Here is a 14,697-nt window from a genome sequence, read left to right as displayed (position 1 = left end):
ACTTTTTTTGTTCGATGAGTGCTACCACCTCTCAAAGTATTCGACACATTTTGAACGCTCTGCATAAAACACACGCCACTCTCCAGTAATGCCCAAGAACACCTCTTATCAAACTTCTCATAGACAAAATGGAAAACTTTCCTGAAATTTATCACAGCGAAGAAAAGTGGCAGAAGAGCTTAAGTCTCTCTGATTATTCATCACAATATTTCTTTAATAACTCAATCAGTATAACTGTCTGATGTCACAATTTCGAATTGCAATACGTAGCTCTGCTATCGTGATCTCCTTTGAAAGCGGAAGGATCAAAGTTTGTGTTAGTACCGTGCCGATAACAGTTGCGGTCAGACGCAGAAAACTTTTGAAGTGAGGGAATACACGGCATCGTTCTTAACGTATTCAAGTATCCATAAATGCGATCGTATCTCGTCTAGTAATGAATGGATAGACTACTATTCAAACAAGTAGTTCGATAATGTGTGTGTGACAACTCCCTTAACTGCGTTTATGAGGAAGTCAAGAAGATGAAAACCTGAGAGTCTAGAACAACTTGAAAATAGCCTGATCTTGAAACAGACCAAATCTAGATTTGTACTTGGTGACTGGTTCGTCGTACAATCATCTTAAGAAAAAAAAAAGTCTACAGTGAGGTGGAAATGCTATCATCGTCGATAAAATAACACCAGCTACCAAGCCGTTGTTTGTGACTTGTAACAAGTGTTTTACTTCACACAGGTCACTGGGACCTAGTAGAAGGTAGTTCTTCACCGATGCTGCGATCCCATCACTGGCATTTTGGTTTTGAGGATGATTACTTAACAGAAACCACTCGTTAAATACAAACAGCTATTTGCATTGCTTTAAATTCAGTGTGTGATAATTCGTCGTTGCTGTTCTGTAACCAAAATGAGTAAAATAACTGAAAAGGTGACAGTTTTTAATGCCTGAAGAAGATGAAACACAAACATATTGATGACACACAGAGCACAAAATTCCAAGCGAAACGGTACCTGAAATACCGGAGGATTCGCGTTCTTCATGACATCGACTCAGATTTCCATTTGGCCATCTGTAAAGTTCGTGGCATCGCTGAGAAGACCTCAGGACAGGGCAAAACCAGGAAATGCCATGTGGCTGCTTATCTCGAATGGAGTAAGTAGACCAATCGGTAGCAACCGTGTCATACAACTCTGCTCGCGAGATTCAGATGCGGGGATTGAATTATTCTTCGGTCAGCCAGTAATTGTCATAGTAGAACCTAATATTTGCCTATAAGATGGCCCCATTCCGAAGGGGGGTAAATAATATGTGCAGCTGCGGTAGAAACGATGAGTTTACGCTGTAAAATTTCATCATGACTACGATCAACGGATTATGTAACAGTAGAAAAGGATACGTTCAAACTCCAGCTCCGTCATCATGAGTCACTTCTTTCAGAATCAACTGTCTCACGCTAGCTCATTGTCGGGATGATTATCTACCGCCGTCACGGTAAAAGAAACTTTCTACCATCTTCTTAAACGTCATCGTCGTCAGTCTGAAGATAATTTTATACACCTCTCCGCGTTGCTCTACCTTGTGCAAGCTTCATCTCCGAACAGCTACTACAACCTACATATTGTTGAACCTGGCTATGTTGCACATCTGGTTTCCCTCTCCAATTTTTATCACCTACATTTTCGTAAAATGCTTAATTGATGATTCTTTGACGTCTGAGAATGTCTTATCAACCGATACCTTCGTTTAATCAAATTTTCCACAAATTTCTCTTCTCCCAAATACAACTCACTACTTCATCAGTTACACCATCCGTCCATATAATCTTCAGCAGTTTTCTGTAGCACTGTCTTTCAAAGGCTTCTGTTCTCTTCCTGTGCGAAATGCTTATCGTCCACGTTTCACTTACTGTAGGGCTACACTCCACACAAAAGCTTTCAGAACATTCCTTGTAGCACTTCAAATTTTTAGTCGATGTTAACAAATTTCTCTCCTTCAGAAATGCTTAACCTGACATTGCCATTCAACATTATATACTCTCTTTTTCCGCCATCGTAAATTACTTTACTGCAGAATTGCAAAACTCACCAGTTATTTTTTTGTGTCCCAGCCTAGCATCGCCTGCTTTAGACTAAACTCCATGACCCTTGTTTTGCCTTTGCTAATGTTCATCTTACATCCTCCTCTGAAGACACTGTCGTTTTAGTTCAACTACTCTTCAAAGTCGTTTGCTGTGTCTGACGAATTAGTGTCATCGGCAAACAACACTTTTTATTTTTACTCCAAATTTCTCAGCCTTGCTGCTAGTTGAATGTACAGACCCTTCTCAACTGCTGCTTCCCTTTCTTAGGCCTCGACTCTAACAACTGTCGTCTATTTTCTGTACAGGTTGTAAGTAACGCTCCGCTCCCTGCATTTTACTCCTATCTTCCAGTATTCCCCCGCGTGTTCCTACATTTCTCCAAAACTAAAACTGAACTTCCCTGAAGTTGGCTTCTGTCAGTTTTTCCGTTCTTCTGTAAACGACTCCGTGTCACTGTTTTAGAACCACGACCTTGTAAAGTGATAGTTGGGCAACATTCACACCAGTCAGTACCTGGTATGTTTCAATTTGGAATTACTACATTCTTTTGAAATGTCAAGATCTTTCCCCTGTGTCACACGTCTTCCACACCAGATGGAATAGTTTCGTCACGGATGACTCTCCCAAAGATATCAGTAGGTCTGAGGGAACGTCGCCACTTGAGGGGCCTTGTTTCAGCGTAGCTTTCCAGTGCTCTGCCAAATTGCTCTCGCACTATCATATCTCCCATCTCACCTTCATCTACTTCTTCTTACCTTTCATTTCCCTTGTGTAGTCCCTCCACATTTCCCTTACATCTTTCTCGTCTTTACGTAGTAAAGATTTGCCATGTCAGTTCTTGATATAATATAGCTGTCGCAACAATGTATACTTGCATTCCAGTAAATGAAAGTCAGCGTCATCATACAAAGACTAAAACAAGTAACAAACCAGACTCACACATTAATGAATAGCAACCTTACTCAGGACCATAATAGCACAAAACTACTTTATTTTCAACAAAGAACTTCATTCCCAGCATCAGGGACTGCCAATGGGATCACCAATTAGTGGCCTCCTGGCAGAACATATTCCTGAACAACTTAGAGAACAAGAGCTTCACATACATAACAAAACCAAGAAAATACGAAGTTATATACTGGTACCGTTATATCAATGACATAATATTACTGATTGATGAAAAAGAAAACACACACACACACACACACACACACACACACACACACACACACACACACACAACAAAATGGCACATACTCACTCACAATAACAAAATTGTTCACAGAATAGGCAACATATTGAAGAAACAGGGACTTCAAATAGGATACAGAACAGACAACACAACACAGAAAAAAACTGAACACATGATTCAACACACCAGGAATATATGAACTCGCATGCAACACTTGCCGATCAGCGTACATAGGACAAGCCTGTAGGAACTTTAAAACAAGGTTCTCAAAACAACTCACAATCCTAAAATGTAACAGCATCTGTAGCAGATTTGTTGACGACGTAGTAGCCCGTAACCGCCATCCAACTACAATAGCAACAGATTTAGAAATACAGTACTGAAATCCAGGCACAGCCTATACAGCTTAGTAAGAACAGCATAAAACTTCCACATACAGAAGGCAATGGCGGAAGGCAAACAAGTTTTAAATGAACACACTACTCTCTGTAAAAGCAGTAAAAAGTAAACAAAATTCAAATTCCGCGCCAAACTCACTCGGGAAGAAATGAACGCCGACGTGGTTAGCAGACACGACAACACCGTGTACATCACGTATTGCGAAGTGAATAGGCGATTGCAGAACCGAAAATACGCAAAGTAGATTTAATGTGTGGATGCAGTGCCCTCGGAACGAGAAAGTAGTAGTATTAGTCGCAACAAAACGTGAGCGATAACAGATATGTACACAAAACATGTTGCCACACGGAAGTCACGTTCTCTTCAAAGATCAAGGAATAGGTTAACTCGCTGATAGCGTTCACATTTACATCGTTTGGTATCAGTGCAGGACGACATGCAGATAGTCCTGCAAAGCCATTAATGTAAAATCAAGGTAAGAACAAAAACGAACAAAAACTGTCTTTAGGCTTCGATATGCTAGATCAGTTACAGCCTAAAATCTCTTCAATTTTACTGGTGTCCAATAAGCAAAATCCACTGAAGATGGCACTGAGATTCTGAAACATTTTTGGGTAACAGTATCCAGTCCCCAACTCGTATGTATCAACTTCCTCTTCGATTTCTTAATGTTTACAAGTTCGTTTATCTTGTTAAGGCCCTCGATATAGTTTTTCCACTTTTCAGCTTTTCCATCTTTGCTTAGTGCGGTTTTATCTTCAGAGCTTTCAATATTCTCACAGGTGCTTCACTTTCCACCAAAGATCTTAATTTTCGTATGGGCTACACCTTTCTTTCCCCTTGTCATACATGCGTCAACACTATTACGTCTTTCTCTAGCTATACCTGCTTTGACGTCTATATTTCCTTTTGCTGCTTTATTTTCTTCATTTTCATGGTTTCTCCCTTCATCGGTTAGTTTAAATACATGTTGTGCTATAAAAAGATTTTTGTTGCACCTTGGTTTCTTCCCCATTTGATCCTCTGCTGTGTTCACTATTCATTACAGAAGCTGCCCATTCATCTTTCCTCCTAGTCCCTTCCCCCGTTTCAGTGATTCATTACCTAATGCTAACTTTGAAACTGTTATCAAATTTCGGCTCTTTTAATTTATCTAGGTCGCATCTCTTTTTATTTCCTACCTTTCTGCAGTTTCTTCACTTTTAATCTGCAATTCTTAACCAGATGAATGTGGTCAGAATCCTTATACGTTCCTGGTAACGTTTTTCAGATTAAAAACTGGTTTCGAAATCTGTCTTGCTGTTGTATATTCTGTCTGAAGCTTGCCGTTGTCTCCTTTCTCACGTATACAACCTTCTTTCATGATGTTAAACAAAGTATTAGCAATGATTAAACTAGGCTCTATACTACGAGGTGTGCTTTCATTCCTTTCCCTCAGTCTACATTCCTCTTCAAACTGTGGCAATCAGAATTAAATTTTCATCTCCCTTAATTATCTGAATAGTTTCTTTTATCTCATCATACGCTCCTTTAATCTCTTCATTTGTGGAGTTAACTGGCGTTTAAACTTCTGCTACTGTACTCTGTTCACTACGTTGTCCGTAGTAGCTTTCAAGCAGTGCTATCTTCTTATTCGTGATTAGACCTGTCCCTGCATTGCCTCAATTTGATTTTAGATTGATAATCCTGTACTGACCTGACCAGAAGTCCTGATCTCCATGCAGTCGCACTTCACTAATTCCTATAATATTATACTTCAGCCTATATATTGCCTTTTTTAAATTCTCTAGTCTACATAACCGCTTAAGTATAAAACGTACAACATTCCACGATCTGACCCTTAGAATGGCAGTTTTGCTTTTCCTGTTGATAATGCCCAACATAATAAAAGGGAATTTCGGCTCATTTTACCAATCATACAGACCGGTGGTCCGCAACTACTGAATAGTCTGTTGTCCCGTTTCAGGAATCACATTTCACCTGGTCTCTTCAAAAAATGGTTAAAATGGTTCTGAGCAGTATGGGACTTATCATCTGAGGTCATCAGTCCCCTAGAACTTAGAACTACTTAAACCTAACTAACCTAAGGACATCACACACATCCATCGCCGAGGCAGGATTCGAACCTGCGACCGTAGCGCGGTTTCGGGCTGAAGTGCGTAGAACCACTCGGCCACAGCGGCCGGCCCTGTTCTCTTCAGATTCCCTTCGGTGTACGCTGTCGAATCACATGCGAACACCTATCAAAATCCTGAATACTATCATCTTCCACCACAGACTACTGCAAGACGTGCGGGAAGAGAGTACTTGAGGTTCTGGAAAGTACCGACAAGCATATGGAGCCATGCCAGTACCGTGTCCAGCTGCGCTAGGTTTCTCGATTGAAAATCCATGGAACCAACAACCTCATTGATGTGGTCCCACAGACCCGCGAATGAGCCTATATCCGCGGAGTTTCGTGGCCAGGGGAGTACGGTAAACTCATCCTGGTGTTCTTTCAACCATGCACGTACACTGAGAGCTTTGTCCTGCTGGTAGATAGAATCCTACAGAGGAAATGGAAAAACTATATGTAGCGTTGGACATGATCCCTAACGAAAGACGCATACTTGTGTTGTTCCATTATGCCTTCCAGAACGATGAGATCATCCAGGAAATGCTCGAAAATATTCTCCAGACCATAACGCTTCCTCATCGTAGCCTGGGTTTTGCTTTCAATGTTTCATGCTGTACACGCCAACGGCCATCTGTCCGATGGAGTATAAAGTGTGATTTATCTGGAAAGGAGAAAATATAAGAATGCAGTAAATCAAGCAAGCAAAAAGGAATACAAACGTCTCAAAAATGAGAGCGACAGGAAGTGCAAAATGGCTAAGAAGGGATGGCTAGAGGACAAATATAAGGATGTAGAGGCTTATCGCACTAGGGGTAAGATACATACTGCCTCAGACTTCAAGAAGAATATAATAATTCAATCCCAAAGGAAGCACGTGTTGACAGATGTGAAAATTACCGAACTATCAGTTTAATAAGTCACGGCTGCAAAATACTAACGCGAATTCTTTACAGACGAATGGAAGAACTAGTAGAAGCCGACCTCGGGGAAGATCAGTTTGGATTAGTAGAAATATTGGAACACGTGAGGCAATACTGACCCTACGACTTATCTTAGAAGATTAAGGAAAGGCAAACCTACGTTTCTGGCATTTGTAGACTCAGAGAAAGCTTTTGACAATGTTAACTAGAATACTCTCAAATTCTGAAGGTGGCAGGGGTACAATATATGGAGTGAAAGGCTATTTACAATTTGTACAGAAACCAGATGGCAGTTATAAGAGTCGATGGATATGAAAGGGAAGGAGTGGTTGGGAATGCAGTGAGGCAGGGTTGTAGCCTTTCCCTGATGTTATTCGATCTGTATATTGAGCAAGCAGTAAAGGAAACAAAAGAAAAATTCGGAGTAGGTATTAAAATCCATGGAGAAGAAATAAAAACTTTGAGGTTCGCCGAATACATTGTATTTCTGTCAGAAACAGCAAAGGGCTTGGAAGAGCAGTTGAACAGAATGGACAGTGTCTTGAAATGAGGATATAAGATAATCATCAACAAAAGCAGAACGAGGATAATGGAATGTAGTCGAGCTAACTCGGGTGATGCTGAGGGAATTAGATTAGGAAATGAGACACTTAAAGTAGTAAAGGATATTCCTGTTTGGGGAGGAAAATAACTGATGATGGTCGAAGTAGAAAGGATATAAAATGTACACTGGCAATGGCAAGAAAGCGTTTCTGAAGAAGAGAAATTTGTTAACATCGAGTATAAATTTAAGTGTCAGCAAGTTGTTTCTGGAAGTATTTGTATGGAGTGTAGCCATGTATGGAAGTGAAACATGGACGATAAATAGTTTAGACAAGAAGAGAATAGAAGCTTTCGAAATGTGGTGCTGCAGAATAATGCTGAAGATTAGATGGGTAGATCACATAACTAATGAGGAGGTATTGAATAGAATTGGGGAGAAGAGGAGTTTGTGGCACAACGTGACTAGAAGAAGGGATCGGTTGGTAGGACATGTTCTGAGGCATCAAGGGATCACCAGTTTAGTATTGGAAGGCAGCATGGAGGGTAAAAACCGTCGAGGGAGACCAAGAGATGAATACGCTAAACAGATTCAGAAGGATGTACGCTGCAGTAGGTACTGGGAGATGAAGAAGCTTGCACAGGATAGGGTAGAATGGAGAGCTGCATCAAACCAGTCTCAGTACTGAAACAACAACAACTGGAAAAGCAACCTGCCACCTCTCTGTGGACGTCCGATTGCGGTACTGGCGTGCAAATTACAGCCTTCTTCAGGGATGAACAGCAGTCAGCATGAGTACAGTATGTAAACTTTTAGATGGCAGACCTCTCCCTAGCCCTGAATTGGTAGAAGTCGGTAAACGTCTGGAGGCTTCGGTAGGCACGCAGTTTCGACCGCTGCCAACATTACGTAGCTGACTGTGTTGTACATGGTAGCCATTGTCGTCTGCTTCGTTATTGTTTTGCGCTGTACTGTCCTGCGTGTTTTTATTGTGCAGTTGTGCTAAACATTATCAAAATGAGTGAAGAGGCAGTTGCTGGCCCATTTCGGGAGTCGCCAACAACCCCTACCGGTAGGCCTACGGTTAGAAGGAAACCAGTATTACGTAGCGATGCTCGCAAAATTATATTGCGTGTGATTGAATGCTGCGAAAGGGAAAGGGAGCAGAAAAATTGCTTCACCCCATTTACAAATCTTTAGTGAGAGCTGCTACATACACAGGACAATGCATGCGTAGCAGTGGAAGATTCAAACAGTTTTCATTGCAATCGTATGAATGGTTTGTGAGCGCATATTAGACAAACATATATATTAATGTAAATGACGATTTCAGTTTCGTATACGAACAACATTGAAAGCGAGTTTTACTTCCAAGCCTTTCGTCTGCTTTCGTGTAAGCATGACGCGCAATTTGTAGCGCCAGCACTGCAACTGGTAGGCGTGCCTTGTCCCCCTCCCCCCCCCCCCCCAACGGCTCCTCACCCCTCATCAACCAATGCTTGCTTCCACATCTCCCCGCACTCCCTTCACAAGTCTGCCGTCTTACAGTTAACACACTGTACATGAACCAAGCGCCTACAGTGAAGGCCCCTTATGCAGCAACATTCGCTGAACGATCGTTGTGAAAACACTGTTGCTAGCCTCTTGGTTCATCTGGACGGTTAGTTGGTCAACAACTGCACGTCTATACGTCTAATCACGCTTACACATGTCTGCAGCCGTCGTTCACCCCTGTATCTACGTCCTGAGATGCACCACACACGCCTTGGCGCCTGTTTTGGATAGCGCGATTTTGCCATACACGGTATAATTCAAGCACAGGAGCACACGAATGCAAACTTAGCCGTTCCGAAAATTCTTCCAGCCTTGGCCCGAAAGCCAATGATCATGCTTGTTTGGACGTCAGATAAATCGCTCCGCTTCCGCGTCACGACAACTGCATCGTTACCCGCGTCCCCGTGGCGTACTTTATATACTCTACACTACTAGTACTGGTACCTGTCTCCTGCACTTTGATTTGTAACTGTACCTGCGGTGTTGCTATTTGTATGATAGGAGCACACAAACCACGGCACTAATGCAAGGTCCATGGTTCGTGCGGTGTGACCTGCTGCTACTGCTGCTGCTACTGATGAAGATGATGATTACCTCAAAATGTAACATCCAGCAAATCAGGAACAGATTCCCCCAAGTGTGTGTTTGGAATGTGGCACTGTATGGCTGTGAGACGTGAACTGTGAGGACTGAGGTAAGAGAATGCCTGAATTGAGATGAATTGTTAAGAGGTGCTTACTAACAATAGAAAGGACTGACGAGGCAGTTAAAAGAGTGGAAGAGCCATTTATGGAAGACAATCGAAAAACTTCAGATTATTGGTCATCTGTTGAGACATTAGGGACTCCTAAAAACTATAATAGGGACCTGTATATGGAAAATAACTCGAGGAAAACCATAAATACATAGACGAAACTACAGAAGGTGTCTGCTGTAACTCCTACGCAGAAATGATGCAGCCAGAAAGACTTGAAGATTGCAGATCTGTTTGTAAGCTGACGCAGCTAAAGAATCCTCGGTTTGATCGCTGGCGGGAAGATAAAGTAATAACAGCAAAAGAATACTATGTTAATGAAAATACACTACTGGCCATTAAAATTGCTACACCACGAAGATGACGTGCTATAGACGCGAAATTTAACCGACAGGAAGAAGATGCTGTGATGTGCAAATGATTAGCTTTTCAGAGCATTCACACAAAGTTGGAGCCGGTGGCGACACCTACAACGTGCTGACATGAGGATAGTTTCCAACCGATCACGTTTCCGACTTTGATAGAGGTCGGATTGTAGCCTAACGCGATTGCGGTTTATCGTATCGCGACATTGCATCGCGTTAGTCGAGATCCAATGACTGTTAACAGAATATGGAATCGGTGGGTTCAGGAGGGTAATACCGAACGCCGTGCTGGATCCCAATAGCCTACTACCACTAGCAGTCGAGATGACCGGCATCTTATCCGCATGACTGTAACTGATCGTGCAGCCACGTCTCGATCCCTGAGTCAACAGATGGGGACGTTTGCAAGACAACAACCATCTGCACGAACAGTTCGACGACGTTTGCAGCAGCATGTACTATCAGTTCGGAGGCCATGGCTGCGGTTACCCTTGACGCTGCATAACAGACAGGAGCGCCTGCGATCGTGTACTCAACGTCGAACCTGGGTGCACGAATGGCAAAACGTCATTTTTTTTCGGATGAATCCAGGTTCTGTATACAGTATCATGATGGTCGCACACGTGGGCGACATCGCGGTGAACGCACATTGGAAGCGTGTATTCTTCATCGCCATACTGGCGTATCACCCGGTGTGATGGTATGGGGTGCCATTGGTTACACGTCTCGGTCACCTCTCGTTCGCATTGATGGCACTTTGAACAGTGGACGTTACATTTCAGATGTGTTACGACCCGTGGCTCTACCCTTCATTCGATCCCTGCGAAACCCTACATTTCAGCAGGATAATGCACGACCGCATGTTGCAGGTCCTATACGGGCCTTTCTGGGTACAGAAAACGTTCGACTGCTTCCCTGGCCAGCACATTCTCCAGATCTCTCACGAACTGAAAACGTCTGGTCAATGGTGGCCGAGCAACTGGCTCGTCACGATACGCCAGTCACTACTCTTGATGAACTGTGGTATCGTGTTGAAGCTGCATGGGCAGCTGTACCTGTACACGCCATCCAAGCTCTGTTTGACTCAATGCCCAGGCGTATGAAGGCCGTTTGTAAGGCCAGAGGTGGTTGTTCTGGGTACTGATTTCTCAGGATCTATGCACCGAAATTGCGTGAAAATGTAATCACATGTCAGTTCTAGTATAATATGTTTGTCCAATGGATACCTGTTTATCATCTGCATTTCTTCTTTGTGTAGCAATTTTAATGGCCAGTAGTGCATGTGTTTGAAGTTTTTGTGGTACATAACTGGAAAAGTAAATAAAACCAGATATCCTTTAGGACATGGGCTGAATACAGCTCCCTTTAAGACAAGGCATCAAATGAACGGTGTTTTGTGCACGAGAGACGCTATACGCTGTATGCTCTAGTTCTTACTTCTAAGGATTTGTTACCTGCTTCTGCAGAAATTTTGTAGATTAGTTTCTAACTGCCCTTGTCTCACGTGTTTGTAGTCATATACTTGCTTTGTTAGTTCATTTGTATGTTTATTACACAATATTAAAGAATTCATCATAATTTATCCATAACATAAAAGGAAAAAAGATTACAGAGAAGACTAACAATATCAAACTCTGGTAAACATATGTCTACGAACTTTGTAGAAATAGAATAACTATAATGTTCGGTGAAAAATATATTACTGCATGTACCCAGTCCACCACTGCTGAAAGGGATGCAAGCAGACTTTCGAGCTTTGTAGTGTCTGCACAATAACGCAAGTAGGACCGAGTAGGAGATGCTCAAAACATGTGTGATTTGATGTTAGGAGGAAACAGAAATTGGCAACCATAAATATTAATTCACTCCGCAGAGATCGAAAACTCACACAAATTTTAAACTTTTTGAACGGTGGCAACATCCTGCTAGCAGTCATCCAGCTGGTAACCAAATAAGAGATAGTGAGAAACATAGAATTTTTGTGGCTTCGCTACCAGTTAGACTTTACAACTCATTGTTGGATCATAATATTTTAGGAACAGCTTTCACAGTTCAGAAAAGTATAATAAGCACATCAAAAAAAGTTTTGCATCACCTCGGTTGCGAGAGTTCCGGAACCTGTATAGAAAATTAGATTAGAGATCAACATAATCATTTCCGCCCTTTTTATTGCTCACGAAAACCACACATTGCATGTTGTACCGCCATACAGCGAGACGTTCAGAGGTGGTGGTCAGATTGCTCTACACACCGGTACCTCTAATACCCAGTAGCACGTCCTCTTGCATTGGTGCATGCCTGTATTCATCGTGGCATACTATCCACAGGTTCATCAAGGCACTGTTGGTCCAGATTGTCCCATTTCTTAACGACGATTCGGCGTAGATCCCTCAGAGTGGTTGGTGGGTCACGCCGTCCATAAACAGCTCTTTTCAATCTATCCCAGGCATGTTCGATAGGGTTCATGCTTGGAGAACGTGATGGCTACTCTAGTGGAGCGATGTCGTTATTCCGAAGGAAGTCATTCACAAGATGTGCGAGATGGGGGCGCGAATTGTCGTCCATGGAGACGTATGCTCCGCCAGTACGCTGCCGATATAGTTCCACTGTCGGTCGGAGGATGACAGTCACGTATCGTACAGACGTTACGGCGCCTTTCATGAGCCCAATGGCGTACGTCTGCCCCACATAATGCCACCTCAAAACGGCTGGGAACCTCCACCTTGCTGTACTCGCTGGACTGTTCAGCCTGACAGGTTTTCCTCCAAACACGTCTCCGACGATTGTCTGGTTGAAGGCATATGCGACATTCATCGATGAAGAGAATGTGATGCCAATCCTGATGGGTCCATTCGGCATATTGCTGGGACCATCTGTACCACGCTGCAAGGTGTCGTGGTTGCATGATGGACCTCGCCATGGGCGTCGGAAGTGAAGTTTCGCATAGTACAGCCTATTGCGCACAATTTGAATCGTAACACGAAAAGCGCTATTCCACATGGCGACGTTGCTGTCAGGGTTCCTGCGAGCCACAGTCGTAGTTATCGGTCATCCACTTCAGTAGTAGCCGTTGGGCGCCCTGAGCGAGGCATGACATCGGCAGTTCCTGCCTCTCTGTATCTCCTCCATGTCAGAACAACATCGCTTTGGCTTTCTCCGAGACGACTGGACACTTCCTTGTTGAGAGCACTTCCTGGCACAAAGTAACAAGGTGAAAACAGGTGCCTTGTTTCGCAGGGGAGCTTCTGTGAAGTTTGGAAGGTAGGAGACGAGGTACTGGCGGAAGTAAAGCAGTGAGGACCGGGCATGTGTCGTGCTTGGGTAGCTCAGATGGTAGAGCACTTGCCTGTGAAAGGCAAAGGTCACGAGTTCGAGTCTCGGCCCCGGCACACAGTTTTAATCTGAGAGGAAGTTTCATATCAGCGCACACTCCGCTGCAGAGTGAAAATCTCATTCTGAAAACATTGTTGATTTTGAATCCTTTGGTGAAAGACTCTCGGTTGTAACACCCAAATCCTAGAATGAATATTACTCAGGATTCAAGTGCCATCTACCAAAAAATGAAGACATCCAGAAGAACTGAGCCAAAGTAGAAAAAGTTTGGGAAATATTAAAAAGAGGTCGTCAAAAGTTCACCAGAGCGATACAGTAATTATGAAAGACTAGGTAAGGAGGAATCAATATGAAAAGTTATTGGAAAGAGTCTAGCTCACAAGAGAAAACGGCCTTGCCGCAGTCGTAACACTTTTTCCCGTCAGATCATCGAAGATAAGCGCTGTCGGGCTGGGGTAGCACTTGGATGGGTGACCATCGGGTCTGCCGAGCGCTGTTGGCAAGCGGGGTGCACTCAGCCCTTGTCATGCAAACTGAGAAGCTTCTTGGTTGAGAAGTAGCGGCTCCGGTCTCGTAAACTGAGATACGGCCGGGAGAGCAGCGTGCTGACCACATGCCTTTCCATATCCGCATCCAGTGAAGCCTGTTGGCTGAGGATGACACGGAGGCCGGTCGGTACCGTTCGGCCTTCCAAGGCCTGTTCGGACGGAGGTTAGTTTTTAGTCTAGTCCGGCTCGCAAGAGAACTAACACAGCCGGTTCAAATTTAGCAAATACCTGTAAATCATGTGGTCTTAAAATCATGAAAACACTCGTGACAAAAGTACCTAGGGAAAACAAAAACCTCAACTTGGGAGACGTCCTAACTGACAATGTTCCCATCTCCAGATAAAACTACTGAGAAGATTAGACTTAAGACAAGACGAAAATTTATTCAGATCACTGCTGTCCACATGAGATTTATTCCAAAATATAAAATCAAGAAATAAACTAGTCTTACTAAGAGAATTAATGACGAAGCGTTGAAGGGAAAGGGATTTTGTTTTCAGAAGATATTGACAACTACTTCGCAGAAACGAGTAAACATACTGTGTATGAAATAGCTCCAGAGAATTAGAAAAGGAAGCACATATGATTGAATAACATACATGAAGAAGAACACAGCCAAAGAAAAACCTTGGAACAACTGGTATAGCACGAAAAGAAACAATCTATCAGATTGATGAGGAACAAGAAGACGAAATTATTAGGGCACGGAAGCGGTGCTCAGAAAAGGAGCACCTTAGACACTAAAAAAAAAGTAGCACAAGACACTAGAAAACATTCAAGAACAGAACAGCGAACTGACCAAAGTCATGGGATAGCCATATGCACGTATAAGAACTGTGATAATATCTGTATATAGGTATAAAAGGGCAGTACATTGCCGCAGCTGTCACACGTT

This window comes from Schistocerca cancellata, chromosome 5, assembly GCF_023864275.1.
Source record: "Schistocerca cancellata isolate TAMUIC-IGC-003103 chromosome 5, iqSchCanc2.1, whole genome shotgun sequence".
Taxonomy (NCBI): domain Eukaryota; kingdom Metazoa; phylum Arthropoda; class Insecta; order Orthoptera; family Acrididae; genus Schistocerca; species Schistocerca cancellata.
Note: the sequence above shows the minus strand (reverse complement) of the source record.